This window comes from Eretmochelys imbricata, chromosome 2 (genome assembly GCF_965152235.1).
Source record: "Eretmochelys imbricata isolate rEreImb1 chromosome 2, rEreImb1.hap1, whole genome shotgun sequence".
In the NCBI taxonomy this organism is placed as follows: domain Eukaryota; kingdom Metazoa; phylum Chordata; order Testudines; family Cheloniidae; genus Eretmochelys; species Eretmochelys imbricata.
In genome coordinates, this window is record NC_135573.1 from 198590442 (window position 1) to 198607469 (window position 17028).

Consider the following 17028-nt stretch of genomic DNA (forward strand, 5'->3'; position numbering starts at 1 on the left):
TGAGTACTGTTGCTGGGCTATGAATCCCTGCTATTCTTACCATATAGACAACAGGTGCTGACCACGGACAATGGGATGAAAACAAAGGGAGACACCATAGGTAAAGACTTTGATTTTGTTTGCTTTTTTTAAACAAAGATGTTTTGTTAGAAAAAAAAAAAACTCTTGCAGATCTGTTCCCCTCTTAGTCCCTGAAGCTGTCTGCTTGACCATTACAGTGAATGAGGATTTTAAATACACAGCAGATCACGCGTATTCCATTTACACAGCACCATAATTAACTCAAACCAGGCAAAACATGCTCGGTTTAAAAAGAAAAAAAAACTCAGGTTGTGGTTCATCAGCTTAAATTTTTGTTCATAAACTGGGGCACCAGTACTATCACCATCCTCATTTCTTCTGTATATTTTATGCTTGAACACAATGCACTGGGATTGAAATAAAAGCTACCAGGATTGGCCCGTATGGAGACAATACATCTAAATGTTTAGATGTCTAGAAGTACTTTTATTTATTTATTTTTTACTTTCCAGGTCCTCCTTTTTCCCCTCCCCCTTCTAATGAGCTCATGTCTTGTCAGCTGCACACATCTGTCGTTAATCTAGAACGTTACATTACTTATTTCATTTTAACTCATGGTCATAATTTTTCGAGCACTGATTTTATTCATGACATAGTACAGCTCTACAAGACAGCTTAGGTCTCAAAAAAGGGGAGGGGGAATTCAGAATCAACTAATCACCGTATATTGTAACTACATGACCTGGGCTGAAGGCCAAAAACCAAAAAAAAATAGTCCTCAGGCTGACTTTTATTACGGGAAGAGGCCTTGCATTTTCATAAGGGACACCAGAAGATTAAATATCTACATTAAATTTTTATAGTGTGGTTTTCTACTTCAGAGAGCCAAAGCTATCCTTGTCTGTTTGTTGAAAAGCTAAACATGATTCTTTAGATCAGTGGTTCTCAACCAGGGGTCCAGGGCCCCCAAGGGGGCCCTGAGCAGGTTTCAGGGGGGTCCGTCAAAATAAACCAGAGAGCGGGGCTGGCGTTAGATTCACTGGAGCCCACAGCAGGAAGCTGAAGCTCACGTCCAAACCCTGCCACCCCAGGTTTAAGCTGAAGCCTGAGCAACTTAGCTTCATGGGGCCACCTGCAGTGTTGGGACCCAGGCCATTCCCCTGCTTGCTAATCAACTGGATATGCAGAAAACCAGTAATTGTGGCACAGGTGGGCCGTGGAATTTTTATAGCATGTTGTGGGAGGCCTCAGAAAGAAAAAGGTTGAGAACCCCTGCATTAGATCATTATTATATACCATGTCGAATTCCTACAGCATGCTTCAAATAATATATCTGTCAAAATCACTTAACGTAACAACATCACTGAACACTTAATAATAAGCCCAACTCACAGCCATCAAATTGAAAATAAGGAACCAGGTCTAACAACTCTTATTAGTCTAAGGGGGACATGATTAGACCCAAAAAGCAGCACACTTGGAGAAGAAAAATGCTATTGTGAATGAGGAACAAAACTGCGACACTGAAGATCCGTGCTGAATTCCCAGCCCTGACACTGATTTCCTTGGGCAAGTCACTTAATTTGTCCGAACCTCAATTAGCCATATGTAAAATGGAGATGATAATATTTCCTTTCTCCAACCCTATGTGTCTCTGGTCTATTTAAATAGTAGACAGAGAAGATAGGTGAGGTAGTATCTCTTTTATTGGGCCAACTTCTCTTGGTGAGAGAGACAAGCTTTTGAGTTTACACGGAGCTCTTCTTCAGGTCTGGGAAACTTACTCAGCGTCTGTCTATGCTGGCAAGTTTCTGCGCCACAAGTTATATCACTCAGGAAAATCTTCCAGACTATTCTGTAAACTTTACATTTTTTTCTCAATTTTCTACTAATCAGGATTACACCATTGTTTTATGTGTGTTTTAAACCAAAATTCAAAGGTGAACATTGTAAACCCAGTTTTCAATTCAACATGTAAACAAATTTGTCAGTGTAATGGTCACCAAAAAGAAACTATGAAACTTAACAACTGGTGACTGGGTACTATGGTGATGGGTCACATAAGTGATTCATCACTCTGTGGTTAAACTTCTCAGTTTGTTCGAGATATTGCAATACAACTAGCTTGATTTACAAATGAATAGTGAAGTTGTTCAAGTGTTAGTTTTGTTTTAACTGACGACAGAACTGAATTGGCCTACTGTCTCTTTTAAATTAGCATACACAGATACACTCAGGCAACAATTGCCTCAACAAAGCAGCAATTAAGAGTGCAGATGGTTTCCATGTCAGTACATCTGGCAGAAAAGTGGGAACCCAATGCTAAACTCTGACCTCAGCCTTAGGGTACATCTTCACTACTCGCTGGCTCGGCGGGTAGTGATCGATCTATCGGGGATCGATTTATCGCGTCTCGTCTAGACACGATAAATTGATCCCCGAATCGATGCCTGTACTCCACCTTGGCAGGAGGAGTAAGTGGAGTTGACGGGGGAGCCACCGTAGTCGACTTGCCACCTGGTGATGCCCAAGTAACTTGAACTAAGATACTTCGACTTCGGCGAATAGCGTAGCGGAAGTTGCGTATCTTAGTTTGAAACCTCCTGCCTCCCCCACCCCAGTGTAGCCCAGGCCTTAGGCCTGGTTCACACTACACAGTTAGGTTGTCATAAGCTGCCTTACATCAACCTATCTGTGGAAGTGTCTTCAGTTAAATTTGGTTCCCGCTGACGTAAGTGCCTCTCGATGCCAATTTAGTAACACCACCTCCCTGACCGGTGTAGAGTCGTGGTCAATGCAATTAGGCAGACACTGCATTGCTTATGTCGACTGTTACTGGTTTTCAGGAGCCATCCCACAATGCCGCCTATTAACAATAAAAGCGCTCCTGGTGCGGATGTGCACCGCTGACACAAGGAGCCAAGTGTGCACACACACAAGCAATTTAATAACTGCAGTGGCTGTATGCCGATGTAAGTTACGTCAACATAATTTTGTAGTGTAGACACGGCCTTAGGGTATGTCTACACTACAAGCACAGGAGCAGCATAGGTGCAGCTATGCCGTTGGATCATATCCACCTCCTCCAGAGGCGGTAGCTAGGTGGACGGAAGAATTCTACAGATGATTCTACAGTCTACACTGGAGCTTAGGTCGTCTTAACTACGTCTTTCAGGGGGTGTGAATTTTAGGTATAGACCAGATCTGATAGAAGTATGAAAGGCTCATTACTCACAAGATAATTTTACAATTTTTTTAAGTGACATAACATATGGCCCCGCATTACCTGTCTTACACTGTGTGATAACTGTCTTTGAATCTAGGGAGAGTGCGTAGATCTAGGGCATCATGGTACAGAAAAAAGAGAAGTAAAAAAGCTTAATTTTAAAAGATTACAGTTCTACTCTAAGTGAGCCTGGAAAAACGACTTCTTCTTACTCAACAAGTTTGCCATCTGCATGTAATCCAAGTCATATCTGCTGCCTTTAGTGGTAAAAATAAGTGTTCATTTCTGTCCACTCTTTTCAACCCAGTAAAGCTAACAGAGCTATGAGATAGTGATCTGCATCTTATTGCGTCTCACCTTTCATCAACAAAATTGCTAAGTTCCAATTACGAAGCTGTAACGTTAGCCAGTGGACTCATATAGCAGTAGCCAGGAGAATCAGTGGATACTCACTGGCCCCAACCACGTGACAGAAGGATAACCTTTTGTAACACTGACCCATATCATGTGAGTGAAGCCAGGAAATAAAAATCTTTAACTGACCACCTGGCAGCTGGTCTTCTCAAAGGACATTCTTGCATGATCAAAGCATTCTCGACACTGACTGTCTAGGATTCTGAAGTCTCCTTAAGACTTTTACTGCAATGTACTGTAGATCTACGACATCTCTGGGCACACCATACGCAGCAGTGTGGGGAAATTCACCTTTCACCCTCTCCTGTCTAACCCAGCACTTATAGGCCTCCAGTACTGTACTATCAGAGGCCCAGATCTCCACAAGTATTTAAGTTCCTAATTTCCATTTATTTCAATGTGGATCTGGGCCTGAGTGCCTAATAATTTTTACTGTGTTCATCTCCACAACCCCCCAGTGAAATAGGAAAGTTTTATCCCAATTTCACAGAGGGAGAACCGAGGCACAGAGAAAATAAGGGCCAGACTGATAAAGGTATTTAGGTGTCTAAAGATGCAAATAGGTGCCTAGTGGGATTTTCAAAAGCACCGTGGCACCCAACTGCTTCCTTAGGTTCTTAAATATCTTTCCGTAATCTGGCTAAGTGATTTGCAAGATTTAGAGCAAGGAATAGAACCCTGATCTCTCTTCATTACCACTTGCTTTTAGGAAAATGTATAAACACTGCAGTCACCTTTCTCCAGTTCTCTGCCACCGTTACTTCTAGACTGGGATTCAGGAGGCTTCATTTGCTCCATTTTTGCTAAAAATTTAGTTTAATTCAGACACAAATAAAAGAAAGTGCTAGTAAGAGACTGACCTTTATTTCCTGGCCTCAGTAACCTGATATAGGTCAGCTTATATAAGGATACATCCCTGTCACATGGTAGAGGTCAATAGGCACTGATTTCTGTTACAAAGGCAAAGCTGTAAGACCTGTACAAACCCTATTAAGATCAGTGGGTGACACAGGTGTAAGAGACAGCATAATTTGTACTGTAGAATCTTTATTTGTGAGTGGGATGCACAAGCCACAAAAAGCCCAGCTTGCTTTTGAGATTCAAGGCTGAGGTTGCAGGGCTACCTTAGCAAAGAAACTTTTTCCTTGTAAATTAAGCACATGTGATATAGCAAGCACAGAGATACCCTGAACAGGGAGGCCAAAATGCCATTTTCAGAGTTAATTTTGAGAGCAGAAGTGAGCCATGCTTAAATCCATTTTTAAAAACCATTGGCTTTTTGGGTTCAGTGTTGAAGCATTTCTGGGACTGTCCATTATTGCAACTGTATCTGTTCGGTCTCTGGCAGTAAATGAAGAGCTTCTCCTGACTGCACAACCCGTTGATATGTACGCACTGATGAGCTGCCAAAATCTTAATGGGTTCCCTCCTCACCCCATGAGGGGGTTGTTGCCCACACCCGCCCCCCAGGACTCCTGCCCCATCCAACCCCCCCGCGTTCCTTGACGCCCCCTGCGCCATCCACCCCCTCCCCGTCCCCTGACTGCCCCCAAAACCGGACAGGAGGGTCTCGTGGGCCACTGTAGTGGGTGCCCACCCCACCCCTAAGAGCCAGAGCCATCTGCCGGGGGGTGAGGTGGGGAGTCCCAGAGGTGCTTACCTGGGGCAACTCCCAGGAAGCATCCGGCAGGCCCTCTGGCTCCTAGGGGCGGGGAGCGTAGCTAGTGGGGAGCAGGGGGAGCGGCCGCTCCCCCACTGATCACATCAAAAGTGGCGGCTTAGGTGCTGACTCCCTGGGTGCTCCGGGGCTGGACCACCCACAGGGAAAATTTGGTGGGTGCAGAGCACCCACCGGCAGCTCCCCACGCCACGCCTGGCTTCAGATCACCTCACTCTGCTCCTCCGCTGAACACGCTGCCCCACTCTGCTTCTCCGCCCCCCCTCCCCCCGGCTTCCCGTGAATCAGCTGTTCAGCAGGAAGCCTGGGAGGGCTGAGAAGCAGGCGGCGGCTTCACACTCAGGCCAAGGGTGGCGGAGGTGAGCTGGGGTGGGGAGCGGTTCTCCTGCACCCCCCCCGGGTTACCTGCGGCGGCGCGGGCGGCCCTCCTCGTGCCCCTCCGCCCCAGCTCACCTCCGCCTCCTTGGGCCTGAGCGGGAAGCCTCGGTGGACAGAGAAGCAGAGCTGGGCGGCGCGTTCAGGGGCGGAGGCGAGCAGATCTGGGGCAGGGCGCTGCCAGTGAGTGCTCTGCAACCACCCAATTTTCCCCTTGGGTGCTCCAGGGCTGGAGCACCCATGGAGTTGGCACCTAAGGCACCACTTTTGGCCGGTTAAATTTAGAAGCCCTTTTAGAACCGGTTGTCCCTTGTGGAACAACCGGTTCTAAAAGGACTTCTAAATTTAACAACCAGTTCTAGCGAACCGGTGCGAACCGGCCCCAGCTCACCACTGTATGTACGTGCGCTTGCCGCAGTAGTTTAAAAAAGAGCCTTGTGACCAGCATCTATTGTTACTGCTACAGTAGAAAATGGGAAATTAAGCAGATTTAAAATTTCAAGTATAGAGAACCCTCCTCCCGTTCTAGCTCGTACAGTATGCCAAGAAACACCTGCATCAATCATGACACAGAAGAACTTTTGATTAGAGCTGATTGAAAAGTGTCTTTTTTTTTCCAGAAAATTTTGGAAAAGCCAATGAATTCGGGTTTTTGAAAAAGAAAGTTTCAGATCTGGGTTTCTTACAGAAAAATCAGAACATGTTAAAGGAAAAAATTTTCTGTGAAATTATAGCCATTTTTTGTTGAAAAAATAAGTGTTCAATTTTTTTTTAAACATCCTCTCTTCTTTTGATTGCATCTTTCTCCCTACACATTTCTATCTTGCTTGTTGTCATAAATGATATGTTCTTTGGAACACAGATTGTGCCTCCCTAAGCATTTGTACAGCACCTAGCATAACGGGGTCCTAACTGGTGCAAGATGGTGATGCCGGGAGACAGAATGAGTAGGAGACTGCTTCCAGCCAGCCTTTGGGTGCACATTAATATTGTGTACCTCTAAGCCTGTTTAGGGGGACATTTTCATCCAGAAGCAAAGTTTGGCAGTTTCTCCAAGGTGGTGAGAGACACAGCTGCTTCTTTGAGAGAGCTAGTCTACACGGAAAATTTACAATGGCATAGGTACGGCTCTCAGGGGCCTGAAAAATCCACACCCCCTAAGAGATGTAGCTATGCCAACCTAACCCCCGGCCTAGAAAGTGCTAGGTCAATGGAAGAATTCTTCTGTCAGCCTAGCTACCCCCACCCAGGGAGGTGATTTACCTGTGCCAACAGGAGAACCGTTCCCATCGGTGTAGGTAGTGTCTACACTAAAGCAATGCAGTTGCAGCACTGAAGCTATATCACTGTAACATTTTAAGAGTAGACAAGCCCTCAGGCCTTGTCTACATTAGAGGAAAAATTTACAGTTGCGTAACTGAGGCCATGTCTACACTACAGACTTTGGTTGACAAGTTACGTCAGCATAAAGCCACCGCAGTTACTATATCATTTGTGCGCATGCATACTGGGCTGCCCTGCAGACTCACCAGGAGTGATTGTGTCAATGTGGTGTACCATGTGCAACCATCCAGTACACTGTCTTTTGGGAAGTTTTGGCAATGCATGGTGGGGCAGAAACGAGCCACGCAGTGGTGACTGGGAGCAAGAGGTTAATTTTCCAGTGTGCAACTGTCTCCATCCCATAGTGTTATCAATAGCCCTAATTTTCATACCTTTTCTAAAAATACCATAACCCATGTAGCCCTCCTCGCTGTCCACCATGCCTGACAAAAGAATGGACCCTGCACAGCTCTGCATTATTGTCATGAGTGTTGCAAGTACAGGATGCATGATCCTCCGGTATTTGCAGAGCTGTAAGAGGAACCGACTATGGCGATTTCCTGGAGGGCAGATTGCTGTGGGACATGGCGAGAACCAATCAAGGTTGTTGGTGGCATTCGCAAAGCAACTGCAGATGGTGGAGCGCCGATTCTGGGCCCGAGAATCGAGCCCTGACTGGCGGGATCGCATTGTAGTGCAAGCTTGGGAACGAGAGTTGTGGCTGCAGAACTTTCAGGTGAAGAAGGCCACATTCCTGGATCTGCGTGCCGAGCTCATCCCGCCCTGCAGCGCCGGGACACCGGAATGAGAGCTGCACTGACAGCGGAGAAGTGAGTGGCGATTGCACTGTGGAAACTTGCAACGCTGGATTTCTATCCATCAGTGGGAAATCATTTTGGAACTGGAAAATCCCTGCGGGGGCTGCTGTCATGCAAGTGTGCAGGGCCATTAATAGTCTCCTGGTGAGCAGAATTGACTCTCAGCAATGTGCAGGATGTAATGGATGGATTTGCAGCAGTAGGATTCCCCAACTGTGGTGGAGCAATAGATGGCACGCATATCCCTATTCTGACACCAGACCACCTTGCCACAGAGAACACCAACAGAAAGCACTGCTTTTCTATGGTTATGCAAGCATTGGTGGATCACCAGGGACGCTTCACCCAATCAGCGTTTGCTGGTTGGGGAAGGTTCATGACACTTGCATCTTTAAGAAAACAGGACTCTTCAGAAAGCTACAAACAGCGACTTTCTTTCCCAACTGCTGGATTACCATTGTCAATGTTGAAATGCCAATAGTGACCTTGGGGGACCCAGGCTACCCCTGGCTCCCTTGGCCTATGAAGCATACACCAGCCACCTTGACAGCACCACAGAAAGATTCAACTACCAGCTCAGCTGGTGGAGAATGAGAATTAAATGTGCTTTCTGTAGATTGAAGAGACACTGGTGTTGTTTACTCACAAGATTGGATTTCAGTGAAAAGAACATCGCAATGGTTATAGCTGCCTGCTGTGTCCTGTATAATAGCTGTGAAGCAAAGGAGGGGGGGGATGTTGATGCTGGGGTGGATGGCTGAGGTGGAGCAGCTGTCTGCTGAGTTTGAACAGCCAGGCACAAGGGCTATTAAAAGAGCTCACCGTGGAGCTATGTGTCTCTGGGAGGCTTTGAAAGAGCACTTTACCAATGAGCCACAGTAATGCATTGTGGTGTACTGTGCTCTGGCTGGCCCTGCTGTTTTGGGCCTTGTTAGGAATTGTGCACTGGTTGGTGTACGTCTGTGAATGAAATGCTGTCATGCATCTATTAAATGTACAACAAGCACTGCAAAATTATGATTCCCACACACTGTGTTTGTCACTGATCTTTGAGTTGTGTCACAAGGTACAGTAACAAATCGGTACTTTCTGAACTGCTAGGCACTCTGCAGCATATGTTGTGAAATAATAAAGATGAATTATTTTCCAAATAAAAAGAATTTTATTCAGTAACAAAACCAGTGTAAAAAAAATCTGTGCAATTTAAAAGCAAATACATTAAAAACTTAATATATTAATGGAACAGGACTTAACAAGGGGAAAATCATCCATGTCCATTTTACCTGCACATACAGTAACTGTGGCTTTCACAGGTCTGTGTATATGAAGCTGTGATTGTCCTTAATGTCCCCCCAGGGGGTGGAGTTGTAGGGATGCCACCCCTGATGCCACGTGGAATATTGAGGGGAGGGGTGTAGGGAGGTGCTATAGTGGAGTTCTCCATGGACTGCAAACGGAGGCAAGCCTGTGATAGTTGAACCTGTAAGTCCACAAGAGCCCACAGCATCTGTGTTTGCTGCCAGAGAAGCCCCATTATGTCCTGGTGAATCTTTCTCTCCTCTTCCTGCTGAGACTGATCTTTCCTTCTCCAGACTGTCTGTAACATTCACCCTCCAGGCCCTTTGTTCACAGTCTGATGAAGCACTGGTTACAGGATCTTACTGAACATGTCATCCAGAGTCCTCCTCTTTCTCCTCCTTATCTAGCTCAGTCGTTCTGTGGACGTGGAAGGGGAACCTCTGAAGGCCGCAACGGCAGTAGCTGCAGATAAAACACAGAGGTACCACTGTCAATAGTGACAACAGAAAGTGAAAGTTAAGGTTCAGAATTCCCTTCCCTTCCCCTCCTACGGTTTTAAACAAGACAAGTGTATTGACACTTCTGCTTCACCATGGTGAGCCTGGCCCGCCAGACGTGAGGGAAATGAGGAGGGAATTGCTTGGTAGCACAAAACTAGGAGTATACAGGCACCATTTTCCACAGGTGGTGGTAATTTTAGTTGATATCTCATTCCTGAGGGTAACAAAGGCACAGAGAGTACAGCTGCTGCTGGCATCCCCAAGCTGCCCAGGCCCATATGCTGCTAGCCTGTATGATGCCTGCTGAAGTCATGGCTGACTGGCGTGGGAAAGGAATAAGGCTGACATCCCTAGAAACCTTCAGCAGAGGATTACCCAGTACCTCCCTGAAGGCATCATCAAGATCTCTCAGTAGGATTCAAGGGACACCCCTGTTTATGCAAAAAAACAAACAAACAAAAAAACCCTGCTTCACATCCCCTCCCCCGTGCCGAGCAATGGAGTGGAATGAAAAGCAGGTAATGCTACCTCTCTTTGTTGTACCACTACCTCTTATAGTACAAGTAAATTAAAGTTAAGGTTCAGAATTTCCTTCTCTGTCAAGTTGGGGATGCCATCACGATAACGGCAAATAAATTTACAGACTTACCAGAGGATCCTTCCACTGCACAGGGCTCATCCATACTCGACTGACCGGACTGTGGTGGAGTCTCATACAGATCCTGACTTGCAGCATAGCTGGAACCCCTGATCACATGTCCCTCCTCGTCGTCCTCCACCTCTTCCTCACTGTTCATGCCAGGTCCTGTGTTTTGGGCTCCTGGCAGATAACCACGATGGTCTCCAGGATGGTGGTGGGGTCTCCACCATCTACAGCATGCAGCTCTTTGTAAAAGCACCAGGTCTGTGGCTCAGCACCAGATTGACTGTTGGCAGAACTGGCCTTCCAATATTCCTGCCGCAGTTCCATCGCTTTCACACGGCACTGCTGCTGGTCCCTGTCATTCCCCTTCTCCTGCATCCCGCGTGCAATCTGTTCATAGCTATCCACATTTCTATGGCTGGTGTATAGTTGTGTTTGCATAGCCTCTTTTCCCCACAGGCCCAGGAGATCCAGTATCTCCTGTGTACTCAATGCCAGAGAGAGTCTGGAGCTTGGAGCTGGCACGGTCAGCAGCGTGGTTGCAGGCAACAGTGGAGAGTTGCTAGGTGTGCTCGCCAGGCTGGACAATCAGGAAAAGGCATTTACAAAATGTATGGGACTTTAAAAGGGAGTGGGGCCTTCAGGTCTCTGGGACCCATGGGCAGTGGAGTTCATAATTATGATCAGAGCGATCAGTGTTTGGCATTATGGGAGAGCTGCTGGAGCACTGTTAGGATCAACATAAGTAACGCAGTATCTGCACTTGTATTGCATCAACCTCAGTACAACAACCATGACTCAAAGCCGCTCGGGGAAGTGGTGTTACTGCATTGCTGTAATGGAGCATTTACATAGATGGGAGACAAATCTAAGTGTAGAGACACGCACAACTTACGTCAACCTAACTTTGTAACGTAAACAGAGCCTTCACTAGAAATGCTACAGCTGCACAGTAGCAGCTGTGCTTCTGTAACGCTTCAGCATAGACACTCACTATAGAGACAGGAGGAGTTCCCGCTGTGGTAGTTAATCCACCTCCCTGAGAGGCAGTTCTTCCATCGACCTAGCACTATATAAACCAGGGGTTACGTTGGCTTAACTACATCACTCCGGGGTGTAGATTTTTCACACCCCACATGATGTAGCTAGGTCAACCTAACTTTTCAGTGTAAACCTGGCCTAAAACAGAGCTAATACCAGTGTAACATTCCACAGCAGTTTTCTACATTTACAATGGTGCAGCAGATCTCCATTTGGGCTTTGTCCTTGTGTAAGTACACGGATGCAGTTACACTTGAACACATTTCTCTAAGGTAGGCATGGCTTGCCAATAATAGGGACAAAATCTGCATTCAGTTATACCAGTGCAGCCCATCACGGGGGAGTTAGTGGGGTTGCATGGGATTTTAACAGAAGTCAGAATGTGGCTCTTGCTATTTAAATGATCAAGTAAACAACAAGGGTTCATCACTGAGGTCACCAGCCTGTGAGCCAATCGTCTGGCAGGTAAAGCTAAGCTTACAGGGCAGCAGCTCATCAGTTTGCACTAGGGGTCCATCTTCACAGAGGGAAAAAAAAACTGAAGTGAAAGTTTAGATTTTATGAAAAATAGCAGAAAAAAATCCTGAACATACTGGCTCTGAGGGGTGTTGCCACCCCCAGTGATTTTACCTTGGCTCCGATCACAAAAGGTGCCACAATTCAGAAGTGTTAATTCTAAACCCGTACAAAGTTGAAAACAAGATATCTTATCAAAAGGAATCTCGTGGTGTTGTTTTTGATATATCAGATTTTATTTTTTAATAAGAAGCCCACAACCCAGTTTCTCTTGCTTGGTCTTGCTGGTGACCTCATAGGGCCAAATCCTCAACTGGAATAAAGTGCGAAGCTCCAGAGAAGTCAAAGGAGCTATAATGATTTACAGCAGCTGAGAATCTGGCCCTTTTGTACTTTAAAACATTAGAGCCTACTGCAATGGCCTTTATAGGATTACGATGTCCCAAATTCAGCATGATTTCCCTGCAGGATCAATTACAAGAAGATGATGGGTAATAAGGGACAAGACATTTAAAACATAAAATGGGTCCAATTATCTTCTCACACCTGTTTATACAATCATAGCTCCACTGTCTTTGATGACTTACTCCTGATTTGCAACCATCTAAATGAAAGAAGAATCTGGACAATATCTTTGATGATAAACTAAAATCACAAGGGAAATGGACTTGTGACTAGAGGGTGCCTATTCCCCATCTCACCTCCCCCCGCCATGTAAGAATGTCTCTTTATATTAAACATAAATGTTTTATAATGTTTTTCTTTTATCTTCAGAAGCTCTGAATCTGTATCAGTTCTTCCTAAGAAGGCTACATATTTTAAACATTGAACAGAATAATCTGGAGTACTACTGTAAACCAGTGATATATTCTTCCGATCTAATATCCAGTATAAGTTTTTATTAGTTTTGGGTGTTAACATGTGTACCACAAATATAGTTTAAATTTCTTCCTAGATAGTCCTCATATAACATTATTTATAATGCCTGTTATCCTGGCTTGGAGCCAGAGAGAATATGGGAATTTTAATATCTTTAATTCATTACATAGTTGTCCAGTATCACATAGACAAAAATAAAACTGTAATGTTCTTATCATAAAAGTAGTAAAATGGACTTGTTAGGTAACATTTCACACCATTTTACTTCTCAAATGTTATGACTGTTTACTGTAGGAAGTGTTAAACATTGGGGTATTTTTTAATCCTGAAATCAATACACTGACTCAACCAATGCTAACGCTGTGATCAAAGAAGTATTACAGATAGATAGAGTATCTAAAAAGCGGCTCATCCTTTGGATTACAGGGACTCTGCTGGATGACACAGATTTACATACAGTAGCAGGGTGGCCATTTACTGAGCACCCCTCCCAACCAAGGGGTTGCTTTACGGGCACCCTGCCCCCTTTAATGGGCTCCAAGAATTGCACACAGCTTCCATGTGTACAACACCCCCATGCCTGTGGTCAGTTTAGTAACAGAAGCAATTCTTTTCTGCATTAAGACCACCTCTGCTGGGGCCAGTTCAGTAACAGAAATAGTTCTTAACAGTCCTCAGGGTCCCAAACTACTGCCCATCACCACATAAAAGCCCATACTTAGCTCTGGTGTCTTCTTGCATAGGCAGAGCTCTTCTTCGGTCCCACTCTTGTCACAGTCCATCCTCCCAGCACTTCCTAGCTGCAACTTAGCCTTCTAACTGCAGCCTTCCCCACAGGAGCTTATCCTGCTCCCTGGGTTCCCCTCAGTCACAGCTCCCTTGGTCTCAGGGTCTTCCCAGCAAGACCCTTTCATACTCCCTACCCTACAATTTCTCTTCAATTTCCTGAGCTCAGGTGCCCACTTCCTCCTTGTAGCTTCCTGCTGCTCCTTACAGAGCTACCCTGCTCTCTCCCAGGTGTGACTCCTTCTGTAAGCAGGGTTGGCTAGCTCCAGCCCTTAAGGGGTGAGCCACACTGTTACATATACCTTCTTTTGCACGTCCATTCAAGGGTAATTAGAAACTGCATCACAGCTTTTTAAATGGGTTACTGCAGAAGCTGAACTGCTGCACCTTTAGATCCTTAAATTAAAATGTTTAAGTGCAGATTCATGCCTCATTACACTGTATGACATCAATCCACTACAAACGGCCTATTACCTTTAAAGTCAGGCTGCAGTAAGATTACTTCCCTTTTCACAGGGAATATAGGGCTTGCTTCCGTTGATAAACTGAACTGGGTTTTTTTTTTTGTTTTGTTTTAAAAATTGCATATTATAGGCAGCAATAAACACTTACCAATGCGTGAGTGTAGTGGCATTCGCTACCTTTTGCAGAGCATGTTTTGCATAAGCAAGTTGAAAATGAATACATCTGCAAATAGTAAGTGTGAGTACGCAGAACTTAACGAACGGGGGCATAAAAAGAAATTGAACAGTAGGGTGCAGCAATTACAGTAACTGTCCTTTTATTAAAAATATATTGTTTCCAGCTTTCACTTGAAAAGACTTACAGTTTTCTGCAATTTTCCCCATTCTGAGTTCCTTCCCTGAGTAAGTCCCCTTCACTCTGCAGTTTGCTCTTTTGCTGACAGCCCATACTCATTTGCAAAAGAAAGGACTGTTTATCAGGCAACAGCCAGCCCATTGTTCAATATAACTCATTGCTCAGGAGTGTTATAGTGTTTGAGTTTTATTAACAGTAAGCCTTGTCTACACATAGTTACCAGTGTAAATATGTTAAGGGTGTAATTTTTTTTAATGATATAGTTATACCAATATAACCCCTAATGTGGACACAGTTATACCAGTAGCAATAAGGTATGCCAGTATAAGGACGATTACATCAGTATAATTGCATCCACGCTGGGGAGAGGAGGTTGTACAGCTTAGCTATATGGATAATAGTTAAAGCAGTACAACTTTTGCATGTAAACAAGACCTTGGTAAAATAAAGGAATTGTTTAACCAACTGGTCATGTCTGAATGTGGAAATAGCCCCACTTCAGTCAATGGTGGTCAGAAATCCGTGTAGCTGCACAGGTTCTGAACTCTGAGAGAAGCAGCAAAGTGCAGTGGGAAGAAAGGACACCTTTCTATTAGAGAATCCACACCATATATAAGGGAACTCTGTCTCCTTGAGGAAGTGAGAGGAGGCAAGGTGTGATCTCTTTCTGGTGTGATCTCCAGAAATTCTCCTGCTATCCCTAGACTTCAAAGGCATCGGAAGCATACTGGGAAAAATTAACTCTCACACAGTCACACATACCACCACACACCCTGAGGCAGAAAAAGCTGCTGTTGTTCTCTATGCCTTCATATGCTTTACTAAGAAGAGAGGGTGTCTTTGGTCAGTCACCAGGCCAAGAATTAGAAGCACATTAGCCATAGTACTGCACTCCAAGCTTGATGCTGACAGAAACAGTCAGGATGGGTGAATATTTATGAACTGAATAGCACCAATATTCATGCTGTGGAGCAAATGCAGAACTCAGTTTCATACAACTCAAGTGGACATGCACTCAGACCACTTGAAACTTTTGAATAACATACTTATTATACAAAAGATTGATAATGTGTCGGGGAAGTCAGCTGAAAAATGACTAGCTAGGATTCTACCAAATTTTCCCTCATCAAAATTGAGCACCGCTGTCATTGTATTTATATAGCACATTACATTTCAAAGTATTTTATAGACATTACATATTTTTCACAACAACCCCATCAAATAGCTAAATATTATTATCCCCATTTTACAGACGGTGTAATGAAGGCACAGAGAGCTATAAGTGACTTATCCCGAGTTCCAAAGTAAATCTGTGACAATACTGGTATTAGAACATCAGCTCCTAACTACTTTTTCAATCTAACAGACAAAGTATGAAAAAAAGACGGACACACAAGAGGGACTATTCTCCTGCTCTCTCTCTGCAATGGATTCTTCTGTCCACCCACCCTGCATCAAAAAGCTGACCAGCAGCACTCCATACTATCTGCAGCACATGGCCTAAAATGGCTTTTCTAGCCTGCCAGTATCAGTTTCATGTAGGCGGGAAGAGAGCACAGTGTACGCACACATACATTTACTATACCACGTATAACATGGTGATGTCCATGAGATAACTGGTATTTATTATTCATCATGCACCTTTGACCCTGCCCCACTTTTTCTTTGTCCACTAGTCCATCTCCTGATAATCTCCTACAATATTCCAAATCTCTGAATAGTTTCACATTGCCACTACACTTTTGACAAAATATTGTGACAGAGATATATTTTCTTGCCCATCAAATGTGGAATTTCCTTAAAAAATTCCATTGGCCCAACCAAAACCAGCAACATACAGTCCTGGACTAGTGACAAGTTTAAGGTCCAATGTCTTGGGAAACTTAAGAATAAAACCAGGATGATTTATGACATTGGAAATGGGAGATTTACTCTTTCAAATGGGATGCACATGCTTCTAGTCCTAGAATATCCCTAAATATAGATTTTTAACTATGATATTATATACAGAAAAGCCATGTTAAGTAATTTTAGGTGTTTCTAAAATGTATTATTATCCTATACTACGTTACTGCTTCTATGTGTATTGTAATATAGTGTTATATACTAAAAGCACAAACACAACACTTGACTCTCTTTAGTAGAAAGCTTTTCTCAGCATGGACCATGGACCTACGCCATCACTTTCTGCAGAAATTAAGCTTATTTTTAAAAGTACTTTTCTAATTCTCCTGGTTGGAAAGAGAGTTTTTTGAACACGAATCAATTCAGTAATGTCTCCTTGAGTTTGCAGAACAATACCCTTAGTGCTTCTGCTGAAGCTGAAAGCATTCCAAAACTGCAGAGAAGTATAATTGATAAAACTACAGTGAATTTCACTACTGCTATTCAGAACATTTTGGAAAGTGGTCAATTTGTCAAGAATCGTGCCAATTTCACTGTGCAGCTCAGTAAAACTCTGAAAAGTGATTGAGGTCTTTAATGCAGTTATTCACAGGGAAGAACGAGGAGGGTAGAGAAGCACAGACACCCTCCCCACAACAGCCATGCCAAGGTTTTTGAACTAGCAAAGATAAAGGGTCTCGGGGCTGACAGAAATAAAAACATCTTTTTACTTGTAATCTGAGCAATTTTGATAAGAAATTAAGATACAATAAATAGGAGATCACATGACAGCATTTTTAGAGTCA

The 17028-nt window shown here is 44.2% G+C and overlaps 1 protein-coding gene across 3 annotated transcripts in view; it reads right to left on the bottom strand.

Moving 5' to 3' along the window:
- RARB (retinoic acid receptor beta) overlaps positions 1-17028 on the bottom strand; it is a 307841-nt gene that overhangs the window by 108522 nt on the left and 182291 nt on the right. The window lies entirely within an intron of this gene.